General features: G+C 33.2%; 1 long non-coding RNA gene and 1 pseudogene across 5 annotated transcripts; one reads left to right on the top strand and one right to left on the bottom strand.

Annotated features, from left to right (window-relative positions):
* Window positions 1-5,621: 5,621 nt before the first annotated feature.
* LOC144559475 (uncharacterized) lies at window positions 5,622-8,331 on the top strand. The gene is made up of 2 exons (XR_013513152.1): window positions 5,622-5,818; window positions 5,864-8,331. It is a non-coding gene; the product is annotated as an uncharacterized LOC144559475 (long non-coding RNA).
* A 77-nt stretch (window positions 8,332-8,408) lies between these two features.
* On the bottom strand, window positions 8,409-10,990 carry LOC144559473 (F-box/kelch-repeat protein SKIP11 pseudogene; annotated as a pseudogene). 4 transcript variants are annotated; one of them, XR_013513151.1, is made up of 3 exons: window positions 10,780-10,990; window positions 10,310-10,447; window positions 8,409-10,211 (listed from the first exon to the last, which is right to left on the bottom strand). The product of XR_013513151.1 is annotated as an F-box/kelch-repeat protein SKIP11 pseudogene, transcript variant X4 (transcript). The 4 variants fall into 4 exon arrangements; XR_013513149.1 differs by having other exon boundaries at window positions 10,310-10,452; XR_013513148.1 differs by having other exon boundaries at window positions 10,310-10,512.
* Window positions 10,991-13,264: the final 2,274 nt, after the last annotated feature.

The raw sequence follows: 13,264 nt of genomic DNA on the forward strand, positions 1-13,264 counted from the left end.
ATCATCCGATATATCTAGCTTATGTCCCTTCAGTTTTGAAGCGGTATGCATCATTTCAAGAATGTGCTCCCTGACATTGCTTTTACCATTGTACTTCATTGTGCAAAGTTTGTTTAAAAGAATGCCTATTTCAGCCTTCTCATTCCAAACAAACCTCTGCTCAATTTCCTTAAGATAGTCTTTAGCAATAGTGGAATCAGAAACTGGTCCCCTAAAACTTTCAGGAATGGTCTTTTGTATGACTCGGAGACACAAGCGATTTGACCTCATCCACCGTGCATGTGCAGTTTGTTCCTTTTCAAAACTAGTCGCAACATGCACAGTAGGTTTGGCCTCCTGCAACGCTATGTCTAGGTCAAGGCATCCAAGGATAATCTCAATATTATCTTTTCAATCCTTGTAATTAGAACCCGTCAGCATCGGAATGCTATTGATGCCGGCTATAAGATCAGTAATTCTTGCTGAAAAAATTCACAAAGAACGAATCAAATAACTGAATAGTAATAAAAAATCAAAATAAAGCATATTCCATCAACTAAGTATCTTCGAACAATAAGTGCTCTTTGGAGTCAGTTATTATTCTAAGATAAATAGGTGTAGTAATCGAATATAACAGTCCATTTGATATCAATTAGTCAACCTTCCTTTGGACCGATTTACTAATTACATCTAAAACTTAATGACCATTACCTATTCATTACCACAAGAATACACATACAACACTTAATTATTGTCTTTCCTTTGGGCCAGTCCAATAACCAAGCATCATATGTATATTTACTGTGTATAAATTGGCAAATGATTAACGCCGGTATGAGAGCTTACTTTGACAAGATGATACCTTTATTATTCATTTTTTAAAATATATCTTAATCTGAAGCCTTCATAATGATTTAATATTATTCGAATAAAAAAATTATCAAAATTTGACTTAACCAAATTATTACTCTGTTATGGTTCGGCCAGTATATTGTCTTACGGAAACCAAAATTTATTACACCAGACCCTATGTTCTGGCTGAAAATTACACCTGTTATATTTCTGTAATTAATTGGGCTGGCCGAAATAAAATGGTATAACCGTAATTGGATTGGCCAAAAAATAATTGTGCAGCGGAATACATAATTAACATCCAATAATATCATATACAAAGATACAGATTCCAAATTCCTTGTCCTTATAAAAATTGAACTTATTAAATCAATTGCTTAATTGGACAACAAGATCAAATTTTGGCCAATTCAAAACAGAGGCGCCACAGGCTTGATTAAATCAGAGCAACAAACAGAATAGAGTAACGTAGACCAAAATTTTGAAATAAATAATTTCCGAAAATTCCAAATAAAATTAATTTATGAAATCTTAATATTTATACAGAAATTAACCGGTTCAACTAGAGTAGGCTTTGATACCACTTGTTGGATTTAATTTTATGCAGGACCGTATTGCATATATAAATCTTAAATTGTCATGATCCTTTAGTGAACCCTAATATGAAATTCTAGATTACCTTGATCCGTAGCCATGGTCTTCCAGGGATGCACAATCACTGTTGATCACCGGAAGCCTTTCCTTTCCAAACAATCTCTCTCAAATCCGATGGAGAGAGCAAGAGAGGCGGCAGCGGCAACACTCTGTTCTTCACAAGGAGAGATACCTGAATCACAAGTTCTTTACCGAAAATCCCCTTCTCAATCACAAAATATCAATCTCTATTTTTTTTTTTTTTTTAGTAGAGAGAGACAGGTGTGACTCTTATTAAAAAGGATACAGACCCTTTTTTTTTATTAGCCGTATAGGCACTTTCATTTGAATCAAAATGAATAGGCGCCTGTTGCCTTTTATTTATTTAATTAATTAATTAGTTAATTAATTAATTAAACAATTTTATTGGATCCTTAGTGGGTCTGAATTCAGAACTTGCCTTGTTGGGTATTTCTTTATTTACGGAACATTACCATATTTGATTGTGTTCTCCAGGGACCAATAGCATAATTGTATTTTTACCAAACTTTATATAATTTAGACCATCACTAAATCATAAAGTTATTAATACGTATTCTACACATGAAAGGCCCCACTTCTCATGACACATTGAATTCGATAAATAATACTTAATTTGATCACTTCATAACGGGTCTAATTTTGACAGTCTATTATTCAATATATATTTATATTACATATAAGTCCACGTATGTTGTAATTAATTGAAATTAATTCCAACAATGTATTGATGAAAAAGAGTATTAATAACAAGACCCTAGCACAATATAGCACACACTATTTACAATTCCTATTGCACCGCTGGATGATAAGAAACAACAGAAAGTAAAGAAAAATTTGTTGAATCGAAAACGCTTATCTAGTTAAAAGGAGGTGTACTTGTCAGAGCATTGAAACGCTTAAATGTAAGTTATGTATCATTCAGGAAACAAAAAAATCAATTAACTTATATTAGTTCTTGACTCAAAATATTGATTCCAAACAGGTTAATAGTCACTTAATACAATTAAATAATGTAAAGAATTATTCATAAATTAAGCTAACATGCCAAACTCTCCTTGCAGTTCAACTATGAATATATCATCTGGGCTTTTTCTTGTATAAAATTTAACCACTGCTATCGGGCCATTTATAAACCTCTAGTTTTGATGAAGCATATTGTATTTCTAAAGGGCCAACCCAAAATAAAATGCACATGGGCCCAAAACCATCCATCTATTTATTTATTTTTACCAACCAAATCCCTCCATTAAGTTTCCTACATTTATAATTAGACGAATAAGACACCGCAATTCCAATACAATTGTACCTACCTTCTCCAATTAAATTTTGGTGTTAGAATAGAAAAGGATTAACAAAATCAAAAGCAAATCGCACTAATTTAATACATTTTTTTCATTACTTTCCACTAGTCCCCATAATTTTTTCTCCGCGCAATTATGCAATCAGAAAAAAGGAAAATACTAACCGTTTCAGAATGCAAACTCAACCCACATTTCATTCTTTCTCAGATCATAGTTAAAAGGTAAACACTAAGTATTTCTCTCAGTTGGTACTGGAATTACGCTGGAGTTCCGTTGTGTGTGGCATCGAGCTATATTTCAAAATTCAAAATAATAGTCTAATAAACGCAAGTACCAGTTTGCGTGAGTTTAATTATCTAGACGTAACCTAATTTGTAGAAAACTAAAAGATTAATGTAACTAGAGAAAATCTTAGTAGCCTAGAAATTTTTTGAAGGTTTTGGAAACCCTAGGTAAGCTAGTAGACTCACCATAATACCGAATAATATGCCTATTACTCTATAGACTTCTAATTAATTTCTACCAAATTCTGTGCCTATTGAACAAAAGTTATGGCCAAACTGTGCATCTTACAACGGAACATAATTCGATAGTTACCGCCAAAAACTGTATGAAAAATGAGAAAAAGTATACTGAGAAAAGTTATAAACTATAAAAAAACTAAGAAATTTCCACGGAAATTTTTTAGAAATCATAAATAAATAAGAAATTACCAAACAAACTATATTGGTTTCATTTTTACAAAAACCATAAGAATTGAAATGACATTGTCCAAAGTTTTTTTTTTTTATATATAAGTACCAAATTGTCATTTCGGCACGAGATAGTTTCACAAATTCATACCATGCTGGTCAGGTACAAATTTTTTTTGACAAAAGATTGACAAACTGATTTGATTAAGATTGACAAATTGAAAGTATAATAGTTTATAATAGACAAATTAAGATTAAAATACCAATTTGATGCATCATAATTCACTAACAATATAAATATTGACTGCTTTTTTTCCCAGTACGAAAGGTAAAATTTTAACTTGCTTAGATGGTGAAATCAAAGGAGCGGGGCTAGGCCGGATGGAATTTGCCACCTCTGATCCAAAAAAAAAAAAAATGCAATTCTTTTGTTATGTTCTTTTCAAAATAAATTTTGTAATAATGCTTGTAGTTCACTTAATTAAGAATTACATATTATTCTATGATATATTATGCCGAAGTCCCAAGGTGGACCTCATACAGATTAATGATAATAAGTTATAAACTATAAAAATAAAGAGGGGATCGAGTTCTTTATTTTGAAAATCTAGACAACTTTAAGAAAAATATAGTTTAAATTTAAAAAGGGTTTGAATGCTTTTACTTTTGGTGTCTCCATCATGACTTCATTTTTATAACTACAATAATATTTAAAACTTAAATGTCAATATAAAACCGTTAACTATGATATATATCATTTTGTCTATGCACAAGTAAAATATCATAACATTTTGATTTTATGTTGATTAGTATCAAAAACTTGTACAAATACGTCCATGTAGATAAATCATGGATGTTGATTTTTCAACTTATTGGTTCATACAAAGTCAAAATCAAAAATTGATAATTTTTTTATGCATGTAGAAAAATCAATATAAATCACATATAATGATTTTATTTTAAAATATAAATTTAAGAATTTTTGTTATAAGAAAATTAAAAAGTGGAAGCGCGATGGAGGCACAAAAAATGAACGCAATGGAAGCCTCCTCAAATTTAAAATCCAACATTAGTAATAAGATGGGCAAATTAGGTTTATTAAATATGATGACATTTGATGTATATTTTCGTCGTACATGCATCAAGTGACTTGACAATTCAAGTCTAAAAAAAATACTGATAATTGATATATCATTAAATAATACTTAAATTTTATGAAATTTGATTATTACACTTTTTATGTGTCCACTAATATATTTATAAATCTATATGAAATTCCTGAATGCATGCAAGGAGGTCTTATACTCTTAATTATTTATCTCGTGTTTAGGAATTTTTTTAACTTCTGTTCAGTTTGTATGCTTAACATTGTCGAATTTTTAAAAGCTAAAATATGAACATTATTCTTTTTATTGCGATGCACTAATATTTTTTGTGACTTTTTGAAAAATCCCAACCGTTCAAATACATTATGCTTGAATCTCAAAGCTCAAATAATACTGCCACTGCGCTAACGAATAGGCACCGGACACATCATATCACGCAAAATATGATAAAATTTGGATATAGGTTCTCCTTCAATTACGGCCTACTGTATGTGGATTCGTATCCTCTCAAGTATTGCAGAGGATAAAGATTTGAAATTAAATCTCAACTGGTTTCGAATTGGGGCTGTCATAGGAGAGAGTATTATTGGGCTTTGAGATTTGTGCCAGGTTAAAAATAATGGTCCAGATCTAGTAATCGTAAAAGATTCGCTTATCAGGTATTGGAGAGGATGTGAATTCACTGTATGCTCATGTAGTTAAGTGAATCACTGAACATCTACAAAAAGACAAATATAGTCTAACAAGAATTTTTCTTATTGGATACAGAAAGCTCCGAAGTTCGAACTACCAAGTAACCAACTACAAAATTATAATATGAGTGTTCCTTTTCCTTTTTTGTTTTTGTTTTTGTTTTTGTCTAAAAGTGTTTTTCTTGTACCACACAATCTCGATGTCTGAACATGTGTGCAGGGGAAGTTATACGGCGGATAACAGCACACGCTTGCAATCACCAATAAAACCGTTTTGTGTACTAGGATATCATGCTGATGCTGAATTGTGTATTCTCATTTTTTTTTCACTTTCCAAGATGATGATTTTTTTTGTTTTTTAGTCGTCAAAAGCAAAAGAGTATTTTGTTTTATGCGACATTATGAAATATTGTGTGGATCATCTTTATCTCTGACATTCATTATTGCTGTCCATGCTATTATGTAATTTCAAACTGGTGTTTGATAATTTATTTTATTAAAAAATAAAACAGAAAGAAGATGTTTCGGAAATATCAGATGACACTAAATATAAAATGGAGTAAAAGATTCAAAAAGAGTTATAAATTCTAATATAAGTTACTTTTTTGTTCAAAAGATAACCAATATTTCTGCCAACTACAATTTACTATGTTAACAAACAGAACTTAAAACGCATGACATGAAAACAGTTCATTTGAATTAGATGGGTGAAAAATAGTCCAATTGAATTGTATGGATATTATTGAAGAATCCCAAAAAGATCTGAACCGTTCATTAAAAAAATTAAAATCGATAAAAAAAATGACATTTCATTAACAGACCGGACAGCTAGGCAAACAGATCCAAGAAACCAAGGATTTCAAGATTTAATCCATTTAATCCCTATCTTTTGCTTAGTTTGAATAGCATTAATATATATTACCTTGCAAAAATATTCCAGCATGATATAATTTTTGGTACGCGGTACAATATGGTGCCAGTTAATTTTGGTCTTTCAATCTCTATGCACATTCCAACATAAAAGTTATTTTTTCTGGCTTCAAAATCCCTTTTTTATAAATCCTGGTCGGGCAAGATTTTAAAATTACCTCCCACATCGACATAAGAAGTAATTTGGAATTTTTTTGCATCAGGGTTTACATGGATAGGGAATATATGCAGTTGGAGGCTTGGAGCAAATACTTGTGCCCCTAGCAACTTTGCACCTTTACAAGACACAGAATATTTGTAAAGATAAAGGGGGGGAGAAAATGAAAAATTCCTGGGTTGTGGGACAACTAAATATATCAATACCTCAAGTTTGATGCATTTCATAAACTTCTTTGATTCTTTTTCAGACAGCTGATCCTGTTACATAAGAAGCGTGAAGTACTTTAAATTCAAATAATAGATCAATTTGTAGTCTGAAAAGGCAACTTTTGCATAAATTCGGTAGCATCAATCACGAATTGTCATTTTAGCTTTAATTTGTTCTCCACTAAATTATTCCATTAACATGACATTTAATTGTGCTCAAGAAGCTAAAGCAACTAAGTAAGTGGTAATACACCCAACTTGACATTGAAGTAGAAGAATTTTTTTTTTACGATGTGTGAAGGTAACAATTGAAGGTCTCAGATGCAATCTGTTACAGTTAAATTCTGACAAAAGTAACAGAACATCAAATTAGTAACAATTAACCAAACAAATTGCATGGAACTTTTGCCAAGGAATATTAGTATGTATTCTATTAAGCCACTTGATTAGACTGTTAATTATTAAAGGATCAATGCTTGACACCCGAGTGACCTACAATGTTCCAGAAATAAAATAATTCATGTCAAGAAAGTGTGTATTCAGTACACAAGTTCAAGCATAGTCGACAACAGAAAGAAAAAAATATAATAAACTCGAAAAAGAACAAGGATGCTGTAGTGCTTACCTGAACCACCATGGCATCGACCAAGGATCCCTGCTTGAAAGCTGCTATGGGGATCATGCGAGGCTAAATATCACTAAAAAAATGAAAGATAATGTCAGCTAATAGTACATACTAGAAACTAGAAACTATTGCAATTATATTGTCTAAATATTACTTCAACGACTTGTCTTTTTAAGCCTGTCAGGATTTAATAAATCTTGGACCTCTTATGTCTCTTCCTTTTCTAATGTTTTTTTCGTTCTTTGGATACAATTGCAGTTCTTATATGGTACAGATAAAAAGAAGAAGACCTCAGATCATCTTGTGAATCTCCACATTCCAAGTTAATACTATCCCAAACTTGATGGCACTGGTATTGACACTAACTATTCCAAGTTAACACTATCTGCGACTCTAGTAGAAATGGAGAATCTCAGTAGCATAACATCTTGATTAATTAATCACAATCATCAAAATTTCTTAATTTTTGCTTATCCCAGTATGCCTTCTTCCTACTATTGGTGTTATGGATGGTTTGCCAATTTAATTTAGGCTAACTCTTTCTCACAGAAGGTTTGTAAATAAGAACAACTAAATAAAGACTAGTGATTGTTGTACCCATAATTGGTGCAGCACATGAAAGCTGGTACAAAACACCTAAAAACCAATTAAATAATAGAGACTAGGTGACTAATTGATTATCTAAACAAGAGCAAAATATAAACAAAATTCACATCAGGATTTTGAGACCCATGTTGGATTTAAGTTCTTTCTTATCATAACATGACAGGTATGCTAACTATACAGCAAAGCAAAACATGTAGTACTTCTTATCTGTTCAAGTAATATTCCACAAATAAATGCAAGTTGCCTTTCAGGTTTGAAATAAAATATACCTTTCAATCAGCATATATGCTCCACTTTTTTAAAAGTCATAAGAGTAGTGTACTCGGTAACAATCCAGCATCTAGATTGGTCATAAGATCAGTGTGAAAAGCTATATTTGACAGTTGTTTGGCTAATTCTTCAGAAATTCAACCAACATCAGTAGAAAACTTAGACCAGGTTATCTTTACCCAAGAAGACAAAGCACAAATCATATCTACAATTACATGACTTGACAAGAGTGAAAGAGACCAAATACTGCAAAATAGTCGGTAACGCAAGAAAACAATAAGATAGGATACTTGTGTAAAAAGAATTTCCATAAATGATTTGATCAAAACTAATTTCATTATTGGATATCTTTCCTCCATAACCAAGAAAATCAGAGGTATGTTATGAATAAAGGTCTGAAGGGAAAAGAAAAGTTTAAGATTAGCATCCAGACCTATCACATACTAGTTCTCTCTTGCATGTTGAGAACTCTAAATGAAACTATTGATCAACAATAGGGGAGAGAGGATTAACCAAAAAAAAATGCTAAAACAAATGTACTAAAATCAACAATTACACCACCAACGTGTTTTTTTACTGAATCCTCCTCCCTCCGCCCAAACAACATAATTGCTTTTCCTCTTTTCTTTCTTAAATTTCAAGAAAAAGAAGTAAAAGATATGAAAAGGTTGGACCACAGGACGTCGAAGCAGCAGCAGAAGCTACCATCCAATGACTGCCTACAATTACAAACTTCACTGATTTCAGCACCCCATAATTGCACAGTTATAGACGAAGCTCCCTGACTGCCTCCTGACAATAGTGTCCCACTCAGGAGGACCCAGTTTGGGGACCCAAGAACTGAGCTCGATGACCCCCCCACCACCTCCCCCAACTGATAGGGGCCCCCCTATAACAATCAGCCGTTCACCACATGCACGGAATGCTAGTCCCCATCCATTCATCGATACCGACCTCTCTGGCAAAGAACCAAGTGTAATCCATTTATTTCCCTCCTTATCATACTTTCTCACCTCCTTTTCACCGTAGTCAGCCGCATAAAGTTCGTTATTTACCACAGCAACTAATGGTGGGGCCCCACTGGCCCCGTTTAACCCTAGAGACATGTTAGGTATGACCCGCCATGTACCTCTCTCCAGGTCATACTCCTCTCCGCATGTCAACACCTCTGTGCTTGATGCCATCCCACCTATGACATAAAATTTACCATCCATGAAAACACCTGAGCACTTTTTACGGGGCCGCTTCATGCTGGGAAGGGTTGTCCAGACATGTGTTTCTGAGTTATACATCTCAGCAGATCCCAAAATATTACCATTTGGATCGGTACCACCTGCTATAATAGCCTTCTCTCCAAGACTTGCCGAACCAAAGAGGCAACGAGGCTCGTTCATGACCACACCAGTTGTCCACGAATTTGTCAATATGCTGTACCGTAAAACTATCAACGACCCCACACCTTTACCAAATACCAACAGTTCGGTACCTACTGCTAGTGACTCCTTGTCAGAGCACATGAAACATTCATTTGGAGGCATTTGAGGTAAGGTTAGCCAGCGAGACCGGTACGGGTCATATGCATCCCACTCGAGCACATTGCACGAGAAATAGACCCAGTGCTCTGATATGCCGGCCTGGCGCCTAAGCCTGTACAACTCCCCTGTTCGTACTAGGTGGCGGAAATTGCGGCTGAGGGAGGCAACAGAGTTGTAGTCCGATCTGGACACTCGAAGCAAGCAGGTAATTGAAAGGTCCCGGCCAATCGGGTTTATTAAGCTATTTCGATCGTAGTCTGAATCTATGCATTTATCTCGACGAGGATCTTCTTCAGTGTCGGGGGTGTTCGGATGTTGTGGGGACTGCTTGTTTCGCTTTACCTCATACTCGTCCTCCTCAAGGTTTGATTGGTCAGGGCCGCGTTTGCTGTTTGAAGGCTCGTTCTGGATCTGACAGGAGTTGACACCCCAATTTGATTGGGGGTTGCGATAGGGTTGGTCTTCTAGCATGGTGCCCCCGAATTGGAGAATTTGGGCTTCTAAAATTGAGATTAGAGCTTAAATCCGAGGTTGTTTGGTCCAATTCCTGAAAAATCTTCTTTCTGTTGTGAATTGTAGGGCCTGTTTAAGATAAAGAAGAAGTATCAGTACAGATTGAGAAGGATACACGCCTCGTTGATTATAAAGTATAATTTATTTCCCGATTTGATTCGCTTTACCGATCAAAGCAAGGAGATCTATATCGCAGTTTCCAAGATCTGAGGAAGTAAAATGAAGTACGGATCTCTGGAGGAATTTTGCAAGACCTATCAATACGATCTGCTAAATCTTAGATCGAGTCTTCTTCAAACGCGTTCCTTTTCTATAGCCAGATCCAAATCAGGATAGCTTGTTAATTTACGAGTAAGAACCACAGAATGAGCTATAGAAAAAAGAATCTGAGCACATCAATTTTTTATCTCGACGGAAACAAGCCTACAAATTTAGCCCAAGACTTCGCCTTTCAAATAATTTAGAAGTAAAATAAATCATTTTGCAGCTTTAGACCAATACTCTAAGCTGAGTTAACACAACGATCTCCTCCTAAGTTAGGAATAGCTTCTGTTTGCAATCCAAATCAGAACTGGCTCGAAGGAGATCGAGATTCGTAAACAATGAAGGGATGTGAGAGAGAAAATATTAAGCTTACCTACTGGCGCTCTTGTTAAGTGTGAGGAATTCTCTCTTCTCACTCTTTCTCTCTCTCTCTCAAAGAGGCCTCAATGCATGTTGTTCGATTTCTCTCCTTCTGCTACCTCTCGACCTCCCTCTCGCTCTCTCTCTCCTCTCGCTCTCTCAACATGGGTTTACGCTTTGGGGGCTATTTGTAAATTTGTTCCCTTTTTATCTCGACCCCCTCGACCCCTCCGTTCATTTTTTTCAATATTATTATTCCCCCTAATTTACCCGCCGTATTTCCCATCGAAGGCTTTTTCCTTTTTTGATTATTTGAGCCTTTATTGAATTTCTTATTTTCATTCCAAAGAGAGTAAAAGAGTAGGGGGACCACGTGGGTCTTTACGCTGCTTCCAAGCGTCCCTCTTTGTAAGTTGGATATCCAGCAGCCTGCGTCTAAAATATAGCCATTCACCATTTATGACAGAATTTTTTTTTATTATAAAAAAATATAAAAAAAAATTAAAAAAATAATATAGAGATTTAATAAATTGAGGAATGAAACTATAAAATTTAGATAGAAAGGACCGAAACATAAAATTTAAAATCATATAATGTGGTGAGTTAGATTTGAATTCAAGTCTTTCAAAATGACAAAAACACACTGATGAGTTTCAACCACTAGGCTATAAGAACACATGTTATACTTTATAAGGAGCTGAGCTATATAAAAAAAATTAAAAAAATTCAATTAAGTTTCAATATACATAATTTAAAATTTAAAATTATAAAAGTAACTAAGCACCTTTGACTTACGCTAAGATCCGTCTTTAGATAAATTCCCACGAAATTTCTATCTCGCGGAAAAAATGAACCATTGAATCTGTTTTGTTTCTTTAGACGGTTTTAAAAAAAGAACTGGAGCTGTTCTAAATGGTATTAGGAAGGATTTTTGTGCTAAGCATGTAGGCAAGACAGTACATAAAAAAAAAAAAAAGCAAATTATTTATTTAGTTTTTTTAGACACTATAATACTTTTAATTAATTTCTATAAATAAAATTTCTGAATTTATGATGTAGGATTTTATGATTTTATAGTTTTATGGTGACTCTGCCCAATTTACTATTGAAAGGTCACGTTATGAAGTATGAACCAATAAATATCCGTAAATTTGGTAATTATATGGAAATTCTTAAATGCAAATCCTCCTATATAATATTAGACGGAAAATAGTCTTGATTTTATTTCATTTTTGTACCTATTTGCAAGGAGACAAATGTTTTAATTTGCTCTAGGATTATTTTTTATATAAAAGGCAAACGTCTTAGGATAAAATATTGTAATATTTGAAAAAGCTATAACCAATTATTGATTTTTTTTGGACCGATTTCAGCACACATAGTCTGACTATTTTGCATGTTTAGGTCTATATTGACCAAATGTAGTTCTATCCAAGAATTTCTTAGTGTCGAAATTGTACTACTTTGATCCAACTTATCAAAACTCTTACATTAATATTTTTTAAACTAAAAAAAAATACTTAATTAGTTTAAAAAAGAGAGAGAGAGAAAGTAAAATTCATTTATAATTTGTAATTTCGTCCGTACATTGTTAATAAAGTAGTATAGCGATGAATGGTACTGTCGTAATCTTGGAAAAAAAAATTAGTTTTATATATATATATATATATATATATATATATATATAGAGAGAGAGAGAGAGAGAGAGAGAGAGATGGGCTATGGTGCATTGCAATGCATGAACCCCTTATGCATTGCACTATAATTACGGATTTAAAGTCCAAACGACCGATCCGAACCGTTAGATGTTTAATCCATATTGAAATGTGCTTGGAGACCAAATTTTATATTTTTTGGAATTTTTTTACTATTTATTAAGTATTTTTGAAAATTGCTGTTTTGCTATGAACAGTAAAAAACAGTAAAATTTTCTGGACCATCAGATCAGCGACTTTCAAAATTGCTTAATAAATAGTAAAAAAATTCCAAAAAATGTAAAATTTGGTCCCCCAAGCACATATTAATATGAAGAACAAGATGAACGGTTCAGATTGGTCGTTTAGACTTTAAATCCATAATTGATAGTGCAATGCATAAGAGGATTCATGCATTGCAATGCACCATAGCCCATCTCTCTCTCTCTATATATATATAGCTTACAGATCAATTTGTCAAAATAAATTATATCAGTTTATTAGGTGGTAATTTTTTAAGTTTAGAATTTTGATTTATGAAAAAAAAATTTAGTAAAGCAAGAAGTCAAGCCATCTAATTGGGTTAATATTTACAAGGATTTCGAAGTCATGATCTTCCACACAGAGAGTATTATTTTTGATTGTAAACCAAAAATTGGTATTATAAATTGATGTAGATTTCTAAAAAAAATTCTAACAAATTTTTTTTTAATATATCACCTAAGAACTTCATAACATCCAAAAATGAATTTGAAGGAAACTAAATGCAAGTTTTTTTAGTTACGTATTGCATTCTCTGATTTG

Source organism: Carex rostrata, chromosome 9 (genome assembly GCF_964058835.1).
Source record: "Carex rostrata chromosome 9, lpCarRost1.2, whole genome shotgun sequence".
NCBI classification, from domain to species: domain Eukaryota; kingdom Viridiplantae; phylum Streptophyta; class Magnoliopsida; order Poales; family Cyperaceae; genus Carex; species Carex rostrata.